This window comes from Berghia stephanieae, chromosome 3 (genome assembly GCF_034508935.2).
Source record: "Berghia stephanieae isolate SIO BIC M18660-M18661 chromosome 3, UCSD_Bste_1.3, whole genome shotgun sequence".
Classification (NCBI taxonomy): Eukaryota; Metazoa; Mollusca; class Gastropoda; order Nudibranchia; family Aeolidiidae; genus Berghia; species Berghia stephanieae.
Genome location: NC_088362.1, coordinates 94,890,277 through 94,905,144, shown reverse-complemented (window position 1 = coordinate 94,905,144; position 14,868 = coordinate 94,890,277).

Here is a 14,868-nt window from a genome sequence, read left to right as displayed (position 1 = left end):
TATATGAACCGTTTCCTCTGCACTAACAAGGACGTCAAATAAATAAGCACTTTCATGAAATTGCTGTGCAAAACATAGCTACTATAGGGAATGAGATTAGCGGAAGAGTAGCGTCCCTTGATTGGAAGTCCCGAGCGGAAAAGTTATTAGAGAGAGAAAGTCATGTTGGTTGTGCGGCATGAGACACTTCACCGAAAGAGAGACGCATGCGCAAAACCATTTTGACGTTCTCTCTGTAAGGTGACGTCCAATCAAGGGACGCTCTTCTACCGCTAATCTCATTCCCAGAAACTGGTCCAGATGGCGCTCTATTCTCAACGGACTCCACATATAGAGCAGTAAAGTTAGGTGCCCCAAACGTAAACAAAGGTCGAGAAGCACGTGGCAAACCACATGTTCCTGTCTTGACAGCTCACGTTCCAATGTAAATAATAGAAAAAATAACCTTTAAAATGTGGCTGTTAGGTGGCAAAAGAAACACATATTCATAAATACTCGATCATGCATCAAATAATGTCTAGATATGGATATTTTATGGAACAAAAGGTAACATTTTCTAAAATTTATCAAAAGTTACAGTCTATCTATTTTTAGACCAGAGCAAATTATTGCGCTGGTGTGAACAAAACGAGAATTATTCGGAGCCTGATTTTCATAATAATTTAGCCTTATATTATTATTTCTGCAACTGTTAGATTTTATGTAAACATATTTTCAATACTGAAAGTGTATTGCCTACAACTCAAACTACAAAATTGGGAGACCTATATTGTGCGTAAATTATTCCGGTCCCTAACGGAAATCACTAGCAACTTGTTATTGTTTACGTTTGGGGCACCTAACTTTACTGCTCTATCGGCAACAACGGCTTTTTCTAAAACTATCGAGATCGATTACTGGTAACAGTGGCCTTGACCTTGCCGGTAATATTGAGACCGAGAAGATGAGCATTGGCACTGCATATATGAGAAATTGAGAAACAGTTGTTTTTTTATTTGGTATTTATGGGAGGGTTAAGAGGTCTGTCTCATTTACCAACAATCAGTCTCCGTTCCAGACCGGGATTTGCTGGGCAGCTTCCAGTCTCATTTGTAGTGGTGCGGGGAGTGGATTCTTGTAAGCCTATTTGTTGAAAACCAAGTAATATTGATATCGGGAATTCCCAATACTGGTATCAGTACCGAGAAATGCTGGCATAGCGGGGACTAGACTTGACCGCTGATATCCCAGTTCTGATCAATGAACGAAGTGTCATTGGACAATGATCTTACATTTTATAGGACTGTTATTTGACATCACAATGGGATATCTCTGTATTTTCTTTGGCTGGTGTGTTTTTCTTCATTGCAGATTATATTGACTGTATATAAATTGCATTCTTTTTTTTTTCTTTTTTTTTTTCAACAAATTATTGCAGGTATCGATGATTCGCAATGTCAATATAACCGTCTTGAGGTAAAATTGATGTCGATATAGGCGATCTTTATTAACTAATGTTAAATAGTGAAAAAAATGGGACTTTGATTTTATGTCAATCTATGCATGCTTTCGATATAAGCATTGTCGATATATCCACTCTGCACTGGTTTTGACCAGACCCTGGCCGGAGTCCTAGCTGGGAGGGAAGCAGTCAAATGCCTAATTATTGTTTTGGGAGATGATATTTTTTTCCTTGTAAATCATCTCTCTATTATGTATTATTACATTTGTTATTTTGAATGTGTAATGTAAGCATTTGGGTGTATTCACTTTGTTGGATTTTGTGCTTGTGTCTGGATGAGACTTATAGGTGATCTCAAACTAAGTCCTTTGACAGTGTGTTCTTGGAATCTACATCTGTTTTCTATTTGAACCAATTCCCCTTTGTCTGACCTTTTCTTGGGCGCTTTAATTGTAGTTCTATAACTTTTTACTATCCCATATTCTCCCTTTTTACTGGCGCTGATATGACCTAACGGTGTTGCAAGCGCCGTAAAACCCTTAAAAACAAAAACAAAAACAAAAATCAAATGTAAAGAAATTAAATAAAAATTGGCAAAGAATATTAAAAGTCTTAAAAGTATAGAGGAATAACAATCAGACATATGCTGTGTGTCGATAATACACTTATACTTATAATAGAATTCTTGCATTACTTACTTAATCCTCTTTGGGCCTTGAGCCACGTAGGGCATTCACCATTTTTTTTGCGATCGGCTGCTTTTGCAGTGGCTGTATTTCAGGACAGGGCTGCTTCCTTTAATTCATTCTCATGGTTCTTCGCCAGGTGCATTAGAATGTTTTTTTATATAAATAAATAATCAATGGAGAATGAAGATGCTTTATAAACTGGTAAAGGTTAAATGATGTTACTATAATAAAACGCATGCCAGATTGGGTAGATGGATGCCTTTAAAGAAACATTACTTTTTCTTGTTCAAATTTGATTGATGTGCATCACAGTTCATCAACACATCTGATCACTTATATTATAAAGGGGATGAAAAATGTGGTATTGTGATTTATACACTTTCAGGTTTAAACCACTAGCAGAGTGTACTGTTTGTTTTACATTTCATTGAAAGAATTGAAAAGACATTAAAAAAAGTTTTGTCATATATTTGTTACTACTCTTTTAAACTGCGTTTTGATTTGCTTTTATTTTGTCTCTACTAAAAGTATTCCATACTTATAGATTTCGATGATATGCTTTGTTAAAAACGTCATACGTGATAATGTACTGTTCCCAACATATTACACAACTTGTATGTGATTCACATTATTTTTATTTTTCACCAACTGAGTGGGGATCCTGACCTCCCATAGTGGGCAGGGGGGTACATACTGTGTCTTCTATCCCCTTATATCTATTTTCCAACATGCTTTCTATCTTTGACTTGGAATGAGATTACTTGGTTTTGTCCTGGCCCTGGCCGGGAACTGGGAACAAATAGGGATCAGATGTAGATTCCAGGAGCATACTTGGTTTTGTCCTGGCCCTGGCCGAGTCCTGGCTGGGAGGGAAACAGTCAAATGCATAGTTATTGTTTTGGGAGATGATATTTTTTTCCTTGTAAATCATCTCTCTGTTATGTATTATTTTATTTGTTATTTTTAATGTATCCTGTAAGCATTTGAGTGTATTCCTCTTTGTTGGATTTTGTGCTTGTGTCCAGATGAGACTTATAGGTGATCTCAAACTAAATACATTGGTGGTATGCTCTTGGAATCTACATCTGATCCCTATTTGTTCCCAGTTCCCCCTTGTCTTACTTTCTCTTGTGTGCTTTAATTGTAATTCTAGAACTTTTTACTATCCCATTTTCTTCCTTTTTACTGGCGATGATATAACCTAAATGTGTTGCAAGCGCCGTAAAACCCTTAAAAACAAAAACAAAACAATATTCTTCACCAATCCATAAAGGAAAAAAACTATTAAAGTTGATGGTCATTTAAAAACGAAAATGCCTACTGCTATAAATAATATCTACATATAAAAAAAATTAGTCATTTTATTACTTCTTATACCTTAACGCATTTCTATAATTTTGAAAAAAGGATCACTTTCCTTAACATACTTTACATCTTACTTTAAAATTTAGTTTGTCATAATTCACATTTTGTCATACTACGTGTATATATATATTTAAATTAAAAATCTGTGGTTGAATAAAGGCCAATATACCTAAGCAGCATGCAATTAAAAAAAAATTGTTTGTTTTTCAGGGGTTTTATATCCTCCTACATCTGTTGTCATTGTCACATGGTTTTGGTCTGAAACGCGTTATCTTTTTTCGGTGAAAAGCAATCAGACGCTAGTTAGTGAAAAAATCCTGTGAGATATTTTATCCCCTGTAAATTATATCTATGTCTATCGGAAATTGTGTGTATTATTAGTAGTAAAATCATTTTCCCTTTCTTTCACCATATTTTACACTACCAATACCAAACACACCTGGGCTGGTATTTCTGGCTGAGGTCAGGCTGTCTTCTATCCCTGTGTATCTGTTTCACAAGTTGCTTTTTGTCTTTGTCTTGGAATCGGATTACTTAGTTTTGTTCTAACCTTTTGTTGGCTGGAGTCCTTGACTATTTCAGGTGGTCACCAAAAAAGACAAAACGCGCTGCCATTTTTTATTTCTATTTTTAAAAGTTATAAAGCTATCTTTTTCAAATTTTTATTACTATTAGAACTATACTAGCAAAATACTTGAATGAACGGTTTTTTAATAATATAAAAAAATCTTTTAACACCACCTAAAAATTTCGATTTTGAAAAGATGATGCAACTTATTGTGGCATTGCGCGTTTTATTTTTTAAAGAAGACACGTGTTGCCATGCCTGGGAAACTCTATGCTGATAATTACATGAAAACTATTGGAAGAAAATCTTTTGTCAGACTGTGAACACCTTTACCCAGGAAGGATTTCATTTTTCAACAAGATGGTGCTACATAGGAGCAAAAGAACACAAGGTTTTATTCGAAGTACGAATATTCATTTATTTCATAGAGAACAACAACAGGCTGCCTCAATCACCCGGCATGAATCCAACGGATTACGGAATTTGGAATTCTTTGACCGAGAGTGAACAAAGATCTGCATTCACAGAAGAGATATTGAGAGGGAGAGATAACCATTGAGGAAATTCGGAAGTGCATTTAAAGTCGGAGAAAGAGACTACGATGTGTTTGTCATTAAAGGGGACGGTAGTGCTATTGATCACTTAAAGTGTTTGTCATTAAAGGGGACAGTAGTGTTATTGATCACTTAAAGTGTTTGTCATTAAAGGGGACGGTAGTGTTATTGATCACTTAAAGTGTTTGTCATTAAAGGGGACGGAAGTGCTATTGATCACTTAAAGTGTTTGTCATTAAAGGGGACGGTAGTGCTATTGATCACTTAAAGTGTTTGTCATTAAAGGGAACGGTAGTGCTATTGATCACTTAAAGTGTTTGTCATTAAAGGGGACGGTAGTGCTATTGATCACTTAAAGTGTTTGTCATTAAAGGGGATGGTAGTGCTATTGATCACTTAAAGTGTTTGTCATTAAAGGGGACGGTAGTGCTATTGATCACTTAAAGTGGTTGTCATTAAAGTGGACGGTAGGGCTATTGATCACTTAAAGTGTTTGTCATTAAATTGGACGGAAGTGCTATTGATCACTTAAAGTGTTTGTCATTAAAGGGGACGGTAGTGCTAATTGATCACTTAAAGTGTTTGTCATTAAAGGAGACGGTAGTGCTATTGATCACTTAAAGTGTTTGTTATTAAAGGGGACGGTAGTACTATTGATCATTTAAAGTGTTTGTCATTAAAGGGGACGATAGTGCTATTGATCAATTAAAGTGTTTGTCATTAAAGGGGACGGTAGTGCTATTGATCATTAAAGTGTTTGTCATTCAAGGGGACGGTAGTGCTATTGATCACTTAAAGTGTTTGTCATTAAAGGGGACGGTAGTGCTATTGATCACTTAAAGTGTTTGTCATTCAAGGGGATGGTAGTGCTATTGATCACTTAAAGTGTTTGTCATTAAAGGGGACGGTAGTGCTATTGATCACTTAAAGTGTTTGTCATTTAAGGCGACGGTAGTGCTATTGATCACTTAAAGTGTTTGTCATACAAGGGAACGGTAGTGCTATTGATCACTTAAAGTGTTTGTCATTCAAGAGGACGGTAGTGCTATTGATCACTTAAAGTGTTTGTCATTCAAGGGAACGGAAGTGCTATTGATCACTTAAAGTGTTTGTCATTAAAGGGGACGGTAGTGCTATTGATCACTTAAAGCGTTTGTCATTAAAGGGGACGGTAGTGTTATTGATCACTTAAAGTGTTTGTCATTAAAGGGGATGGTAGTGCTATTGATCACTTAAAGTGTTTGTCATTAAAGGGGACGGTAAAGTTATTGATCACTTAAAGTGTTTGTCATTAAAGGGGACGGTAGTGCTATTGATCACTTATAGTGTTTGTCATTAAAGGGTACCGTAGTGCTATTGATCACTTAAAGTGTTTGTCATTAAAGGAGACGGTAGTGCCATTGATCACTTAAAGTGTTTGTCATTAAAGGGGACGGTAGTGCTATTGATCACTTAAAGTGTTTGTCATTAAAGGGGCGGTAGTGCTATTGATCACTTAAAGTGTTTGTCATTAAAGGGAACGGTAGTGCTATTGATCACTTAAAGCGTTTGCCATTAAAGGGGACGGTAGTACTATTGATCACTCAAAGTGTTTGTCTATAAAGGGAACGGTAGTGCTATTGATCACTTAACGTGTTTGTCATTAAAGGGGACGGTAGTGCTAATTGATCACTTAAAGTGTTTGTCATTAAAGGAGACGGTAGTGCTATTGATCACTTAAAGTGTTCGTTATTAAAGGGGACGGTAGTACTATTGATCATTTAAAGTGTTTGTCATTAAAGGGGACGGTAGTGCTATTGATCACTTAAAGTGTTTGTCATTAAAGGGGACCGTAGTGCTATTGATCATTAATGTGTTTGTCATTCAAGGGGACGGTAGTGCTATTGATCACTTAAAGTGTTTGTCATTAAAGGGGACGGTAGTGCTATTGATCACTTAAAGTGTTTGTCATTAAAGGGGACGGTAGTGCTATTGATCACTTAAAGTGTTTGTCATTCAAGGGGATGGTAGTGCTATTGATCACTTAAAGTGTTTGTCATTAAAGGGGACGGTAGTGCTATTGATCACTTAAAGTGTTTGTCATTTAAAGGGACGGTAGTGCTATTGATCACTTAAAGTGTTTGTCATACAAGGGAACGGTAGTGCTATTGATCACTTAAAGTGTTTGTCATTCAAGGGGACGGTAGTGCTATTGATCACTTAAAGTGTTTGTCATTCAAGGGAACGGTAGTGCTATTGATCACTTAAAGTGTTTGTCATTAAAGGGGACGGTAATGCTATTGATCACTTAAAGTGTTTGTCATTAAAGGGGACGGTAGTGCTATTGATCACTTAAAGTTTTTGTCATTAAAGGGGATGGTAGTGCTATTGATCACTTAAAGTGTTTGTCATTAAAGGGGACGGTAAAGTTATTGATCACTTAAAGTGTTTGTCATTAAAGGGGACGGTAGTGCTATTGATCACTTATAGTGTTTGTTATTAAAGGGGACAGTAGTGCTATTGATCACTTAAAGTGTTTGTCATTAAAGGGGACGGTAGTGCTAATTGATCACTTAAAGTGTTTGTCATTAAAGGAGACGGTAGTGCTATTGATCACTTAAAGTGTTTGTTATTAAAGGGGACGGTAGTACTATTGATCATTTAAAGTGTTTGTCATTAAAGGGGACGGTAGTGCTATTGATCAATTAAAGTGTTTGTCATTAAAGGGGACGGTAGTGCTATTGATCATTAAAGTGTTTGTCATTCAAGGGGACGGTAGTGCTATTGATCACTTAAAGTGTTTGTCATTAAAGGGGACGGTAGTGCTATTGATCACTTAAAGTGTTTGTCATTCAAGGGGATGGTAGTGCTAATGATCACTTAAAGTGTTTGTCATTAAAGGGGACGGAAGTGCTATTGATCACTTAAAGTGTTTGTCATTAAAGGGGACGGTAGTGCTATTGATCACTTTAAGTGTTTGTCATTAAAGGGGACGGTAGTGCTATTGATCACTTAAAGTGTTTGTCATTCAAGGGGATGGTAGTGTTAATGATCACTTAAAGTGTTTGTCATTAAAGGGGACGGAAGTGTTATTGATCACACAAAGTGTTTGTCATTAAAGGGGACGGTAGTGCTATTGATCACTTAAAGTGGTTGTCATTAAAGTGGACGGTAGGGCTATTGATCACTTAAAGTGTTTGTCATTAAATTGGACGGAAGTGCTATTGATCACTTAAAGTGTTTGTCATTAAAGGGGACGGTAGTGCTAATTGATCACTTAAAGTGTTTGTCATTAAAGGAGACGGTAGTGCTATTGATCACTTAAAGTGTTTGTTATTAAAGGGGACGGTAGTACTATTGATCATTTAAAGTGTTTGTCATTAAAGGGACGATAGTGCTATTGATCAATTAAAGTGTTTGTCATTAAAGGGGACGGTAGTGCTATTGATCATTAAAGTGTTTGTCATTCAAGGGGACGGTAGTGCTATTGATCACTTAAAGTGTTTGTCATTAAAGGGGACGGTAGTGCTATTGATCACTTAAAGTGTTTGTCATTCAAGGGGATGGTAGTGCTATTGATCACTTAAAGTGTTTGTCATTAAAGGGGACGGTAGTGCTATTGATCACTTAAAGTGTTTGTCATTTAAGGCGACGGTAGTGCTATTGATCACTTAAAGTGTTTGTCATTAAAGGGGACGGTAGTGCTATTGATCACTTAAAGTTTTTGTCATTAAAGGGGATGGTAGTGCTATTGATCACTTAAAGTGTTTGTCATTAAAGGGGACGGTAAAGTTATTGATCACTTAAAGTGTTTGTCATTAAAGGGGACGGTAGTGCTATTGATCACTTATAGTGTTTGTCATTAAGGGGACGGTAGTGCTATTGATCACTTAAAGTGTTTGTCATTAAAGGGGACGGTAGTGCTAATTGATCACTTAAAGTGTTTGTCATTAAAGGAGACGGTAGTGCTATTGATCACTTAAAGTGTTTGTTATTAAAGGGGACGGTAGTACTATTGATCATTTAAAGTGTTTGTCATTAAAGGGGACGGTAGTGCTATTGTCTCAATTAAAGTGTTTGTCATTAAAGGGGACGGTAGTGCTATTGATCATTAAAGTGTTTGTCATTCAAGGGGACGGTAGTGCTATTGATCACTTAAAGTGTTTGTCATTAAAGGGGACGGTAGTGCTATTGATCACTTAAAGTGTTTGTCATTCAAGGGGATGGTAGTGCTATTGATCACTTAAAGTGTTTGTCATTAAAGGGGACGGTAGTGCTATTGATCACTTAAAGTGTTTGTCATTTAAGGGGACGGTAGTGCTATTGATCACTTAAAGTGTTTGTCATACAAGGGAACGGTAGTGCTATTGATCACTTAAAGTGTTTGTCATTCAAGGGGACGGTAGTGCTATTGATCACTTAAAGTGTTTGTCATTCAAGGGAACGGTAGTGCTATTGATCACTTAAAGTGCTTGTCATTAAAGGGGACGGTAGTGCTATTGATCACTTAAAGCGTTTGTCATTAAAGGGGACGGTAGTGCTATTGATCACTTAAAGTATTTGTCATTAAATGGGACGGTAAAGTTATTGATCACTTAAACTGTTTGTCATTAAAGGGGACGGTAGTGCTATTGATCACTTATAGTGTTTGTCATTAAAGGGTACCGTAGTGCTATTGATCACTTAAAATGTTTGTCATTAAAGGAGACGGTAGTGCCATTGATCACTTAAAGTGTTTGTCATTAAAGGGGACGGTAGTGCTATTGATCACTTAAAGTGTTTGTCATTAAAGGGGCGGTAGTGCTATTGATCACTTAAAGTGTTTGTCATTAAAGGGGCGGTAGTGCTATTGATCACTTAAAGCGTTTGCCATTAAAGGGGACGGTAGTGCTATTGATCACTCAAAGTGTTTGTCTATAAAGGGGACGGTAGTGCTATTGATCACTTAACGTGTTTGTCATTAAAGGGGACGGTAGTGCTAATTGATCACTTAAAGGGTGTTTGTCATTAAAGGAGACGGTAGTGCTATTGATCACTTAAAGTGTTCGTTATTAAAGGGGACGGTAGTACTATTGATCATTTAAAGTGTTTGTCATTAAAGGGGACGGTAGTGCTATTGATCACTTAAAGTTTTTGTCATTAAAGGGGATGGTAGTGCTATTGATCACTTAAAGTGTTTGTCATTAAAGGGGACGGTAAAGTTATTGATCACTTAAAGTGTTTGTCATTAAAGGGGACGGTAGTGCTATTGATCACTTATAGTGTTTGTCATTAAAGGGGACGGTAGTGCTATTGATCACTTAAAGTGTTTGTCATTAAAGGAGACGGTAGTGCTATTGATCACTTAAAGTGTTTGTCATTAAAGGGGACTGTAGTGCTATTGATCACTTAAAGTGTTTGTCATTAAAGGGGCGGTAGTGCTATTGATCACTTAAAGTGTTTGTCATTAAAGGGAACGGTAGTGCTATTGATCACTTAAAGCGTTTGTCATTAAAGGGGACGGTAGTGCTATTGATCAATTAAAGTGTTTGTCATTAAAGGGGACGGTAGTGCTATTGATCACTTAAAGTGATTGTCATTAAAGGGGACGGTAGTGCTAATTGATCACCTAAAGTGTTTGTCATTAAAGGAGACGATAGTGCTATTGATCACTTAAAGTGTTTGTTATTAAAAGGGACGGTAGTGCTATTGATCACTTAAAGTGTTTGTCATTAAAGGGGACGGTAGTGCTATTGATCACTTAAAGTGTTTGTCATTAAATGGGATGGTAGTGCTATTGATCACTTAAAGTGATTGTCATTAAAGGGGACGATAGTGCTATTGTTCATTAAAGTGTTTGTCATTCAAGGGGACGGTAGTACTATTGATCATTTAAAGTGTTTGGCAATAAAGGGGACGGTAGTGCTATTGATCACTTAAAGTGTTTGTCATTAAAGGGGACGGTAGTCTATTGATCACTTACAGTGTTTGTCATTAAAGGGGACGGTAGTACTATTGATCATTAAAGTGTTTGTCATTCAAGGGGACGGTAGTGCTATTGATCACTTAAAGTGTTTGTCATTAAAGGGGACGGTAGTGCTATTGATCACTTAAAGTGTTTGTCATTAGAGGGGACGGTATAGCTATTGATCACTTAAAGTGTTTGTCATTAAAGGGGACGGTAGTGCTATTGATCACTTAAAGTGTTTGTCATTCAAGGGGACGGTAGTGCTATTGATCACTTAAAGTGTTTGTCATTCAAGGGGATGGTAGTGCTATTGATCACTTAAAGTGTTTGTCATTAAAGGGGACGGTAGTGCTATTGATCACTTAAAGTGTTTGTCATTCAAGGGAACTGTAGTGCTATTAATCACTTAAAGTGTTAGTCATTCAAGGGGACGGTAGTGCTATTGATCACTTAAAGTGTTTGTCATTAAAGGGGATGGTAGTGCTATTGATCACTTAAAGTGTTAGTCATTAAAGGGGACGGTATAGCTATTGATCACTTAAAGTGTTTGTCATTAAATGAGACGGTAGTGCTATTGATCACTTAAAGTGTTTGTCGTTAAAGGGGACGGTAGTATCTATTGATCACTTAAAGTGTTTGTCATTAAAGGGGCGGTAGTGCTATTGATCACTTAAAGTGTTTGTCATTAAAGGGGACGGTAGTGCTATTGTTCATTAAAGTGTTTGTCATTCAAGGGGACGGTAGTACTATTGATCACTTAAAGTGTTTGTCATTAAAGGGGACGGTAGTGCTATTGATCACTTAAAGTGTTTGTCATTAAAGGGGACGGTAGTGCTATTGATCACTTGAAGTGTTTGTCATTAAAGGGGACGGTAGTGCTATTGATTGTTGGTAAATGAGACAGACCTCTTAACCCTCCCATGAATACCAAATAAAAAAACAACTCTTTCTCAATTTCTCATATATGCAGTGCCAATGCTCATCTTCTCGGTCTCAATATTACCGGCAAGGTCAAGGCCACTGTTACCAGTAATCGATCTCGATAGTTTTAGAAAAAGCCGTTGTTGCCGATATGTGGAGTCCGTTGAGAATAGAGCGCCATCTGGACCAGTTTCTGGCCATACCACTATAGGGAATGAGATTAGCGGTAGAAGAGCGTCCCTTGATTGGACGTCACCTTACAGAGAGAACGTCAAAATGGTTTTGCGCATGCGTCTCTCTTTCGGTGAAGTGTCTCATGCCGCACAACCAACATGACTTTCTCTCTCTAATAACTTTTCCGCTCGGGACTTCCAATCAAGGGACGCTACTCTTCCGCTAATCTCATTCCCTATAGTTGCTATGTTTTGCACAGCAATTTCATGAAAGTGCTTATTTATTTGACGTCCTTGTTAGTGCAGAGGAGACGGTTCATATATAAAACAATCCTTGGCTTTGAGGCAGACCACAGTAACAGACTTTTTAAAGTCGGATTAACCAGTAGATTTTTGACAAATTAGAACATGGATTTTGTGACACACCTTCAAATGTGCTCGGACAAACATAGTTACACTGTAGTTGTTTATCCAATAACGTTAATGAAACAGACCTCTCTCTGATCAGTGTTTTTGTTTTTATACCGCCAATTGGGTGAGTACTTATCACATGATTTTCTTGATCGTATTATAAATTTTTAGGTTTACATAGTTTTCTGTGTTGGGTCTATTGATCAAGCTGTAGAACAATGGATATTTTACGATAGTGAAATCTGTGTAGTTCTCTATATTTACCAATCACTGTCATTGTTTACATTATAAGGCATGGTTATGTTCCCTTCCACTAGGTGTCTATAAAGTGAATCATCATAAATTTCAAAATTGTTCCTTTTAAGGCCACCAAATCATCATGATTAACTTCCATTGTTAATATCTCGCATTTTCTCATTTTCCCCCTTTCATTTTATTAAATGACTGATATATCGACATCATGTCTTCATTTTACTGCAGTCCCGACGATGTTGACATATCTGTCCTCAACTGTATATCACTTCAGTTGGGAATCATTGTGTCTGAGTATGAAAATGTACAATGATAATTATATATAAAACCCTTTTAATTTTTTCTGTTTATTAGTTATTGTATACTGCTTAAACAAATAAAATAGGGTTTTGAAATAAAAACTAAAACTCCCATGAAAACAAATCAAGCCAATCTAATCGAATAGGTTTCGATGAGCAAAGCATATCCGTCCATTACACAAGCCTCCAGCAAAGGCATGATTTTACCAACGGAATGTGTTTATGTTATTATTAGATCAATATTACAATTAATAATGATAGCTATCTTTCATGATAAAGATTGTCAGGTTATTACTTTTCAAGATTTCTTTTAAAACTCGCCTCACATAGAGTATATTTATATTGAAATTACACAGCATATCATTTCATAATTTTTGTTTTGTTTTGGTAAATGTGCGTAAGATAAAAAAAATAAATACTGGATATCCCGAAAGAAAAAGAATGTTAGAAAACGGAGATGATGTCTAATGATCAAGAGACTAAATGTATGTAGACTCTAATTGTTTTGGGGTTTTTTCATCTACCGACTGATCCCCAACACCAAAGTGGGAAATCCTAATGTGAGGTATAAATTATCAGTCCCAGCTTGTCTTTTGTTTTGGTTTTGTTCTTTTAAATCCAATAAGAAATATTGGTGTCATAGAGAGAGGGGGAGAGAGAGAGAGAGAGAGAGAGAGAGAGAGAGAGAGAGAGAGAGAGAGAGCTGCTAACCAGCCACACCTGTACGAAGCGAGTGAGGGTTTTAGAGCTAATGGCGTCCCCATTGTGTGATATTATCGCACCGCTGCTCAGAAGATATAAATAGACATGATTGCTATACTTTTATTGTTTTAAAGAGTTTACAAATCATCAAAAATCCGCCATCCGCCAGGCCATTTTTTCCCCCGCCACGCGATGATAAAATTCCGCCAATTTGGCGAATCATGAGGCTGAAATGGATCCAGCGCATGATGTGAATTTGGGGGATATCAACGCCGAATCGTCAGGCCTTTAAAAAGAAATCGCCGTGTATACAATTGTAAATAGGTGAATAACGTTTAGCAACCATTTTTATTCTGAGAAAATATACTGGCATGCCGGTTTTTTTTTTTTTTTTTCATCGCTTACGACCGCGTTACGGCCACACAAAAAATAATAACGCAAAAAAAAAACAACAAAAAAAATCCCGCAAAATCTGTAGCTTTTTGCAAATTTTGGAGATTTTATAAGTGTAGGCCTATGGGAGTAGCTTCCGTCAGATGTGCAGGCCTATTCATTGGTTTTGGAAGAGGTTTTTTTTCTTCTCCACAGTAACTAGGGAAATAATTGCACAGCATTTTTCCACAGAAACCTCATTACCAAAAAAAAGAGCTCCATGACCACTATAGACTGTTTCCAACAGCTGTACTGTAGGCTAATGGATTGCTTATTTTCTGATCAGCCCAAAAAGAGGCGGAGCCCTCGTGTTATTTCAATAATAAAACAAATCGAAGTTAAGTACGAATTGCTCTGCCGTACTGAGGTTCAAATGTTCTATCAGTTCAGTCGGGGATGGAAATTGGCAGCCTCAAATTTGATGTTCTCTATAACTAAATCAAGCGTATTAGATTGGCCTGGTGCTGGTCTGAAAGAAGAGCGAGGTTGATATTTGGAGAAGGGGTGAAAGTTGTTACTGTCAGTGTTGGTTGTCTTATCGTCTTCGTCAGTATTATTCTTTACTCTTGAAATATAGTTGGAGTCTTAGTCTGCGTGTATACTGATGAATATCGTGTTCTCTCTGTATGTGGTCTGCACGAGGGTTGAGTGGGATGGATTTGAGAACCTGCTAAGGGCATCCCGCTCAGAGGTGGTAAGGGGGATGACAGGGGGTATGCTGACGACCTGTCTATGGGATATATTGTCCTGGTCATTGTTGTCATCAACGTCAGTAGATGTGTGGACAGTAGAAATGGAGGAAGAGATTTGGTGTTGTGTGTCCACATGTGGTTTGGGACATTTTAAGGTGACGGAACTTGTGACTTTTATTGTTGGCAAGCTGGTTGAAACACTCCCTATTCAAAAGATGGATAAATAAGCGGATGGCCTTATAAAGGGCAATGTTAATAACACAGATTCCCTTGAGTTTATTGGTGACGTTGTTGATCTCAAATAAACGTTGTCTGATCCAGGGCCAGGACAAAATATAAGTCATCTCATTTCAAACCAAAGACAGAAAGAGATTCAAAAACACATATAGGGGGATGGAAGACACAGCAAGCGACCTCCCTGCCTGCTGTGGAAGACAAAACAC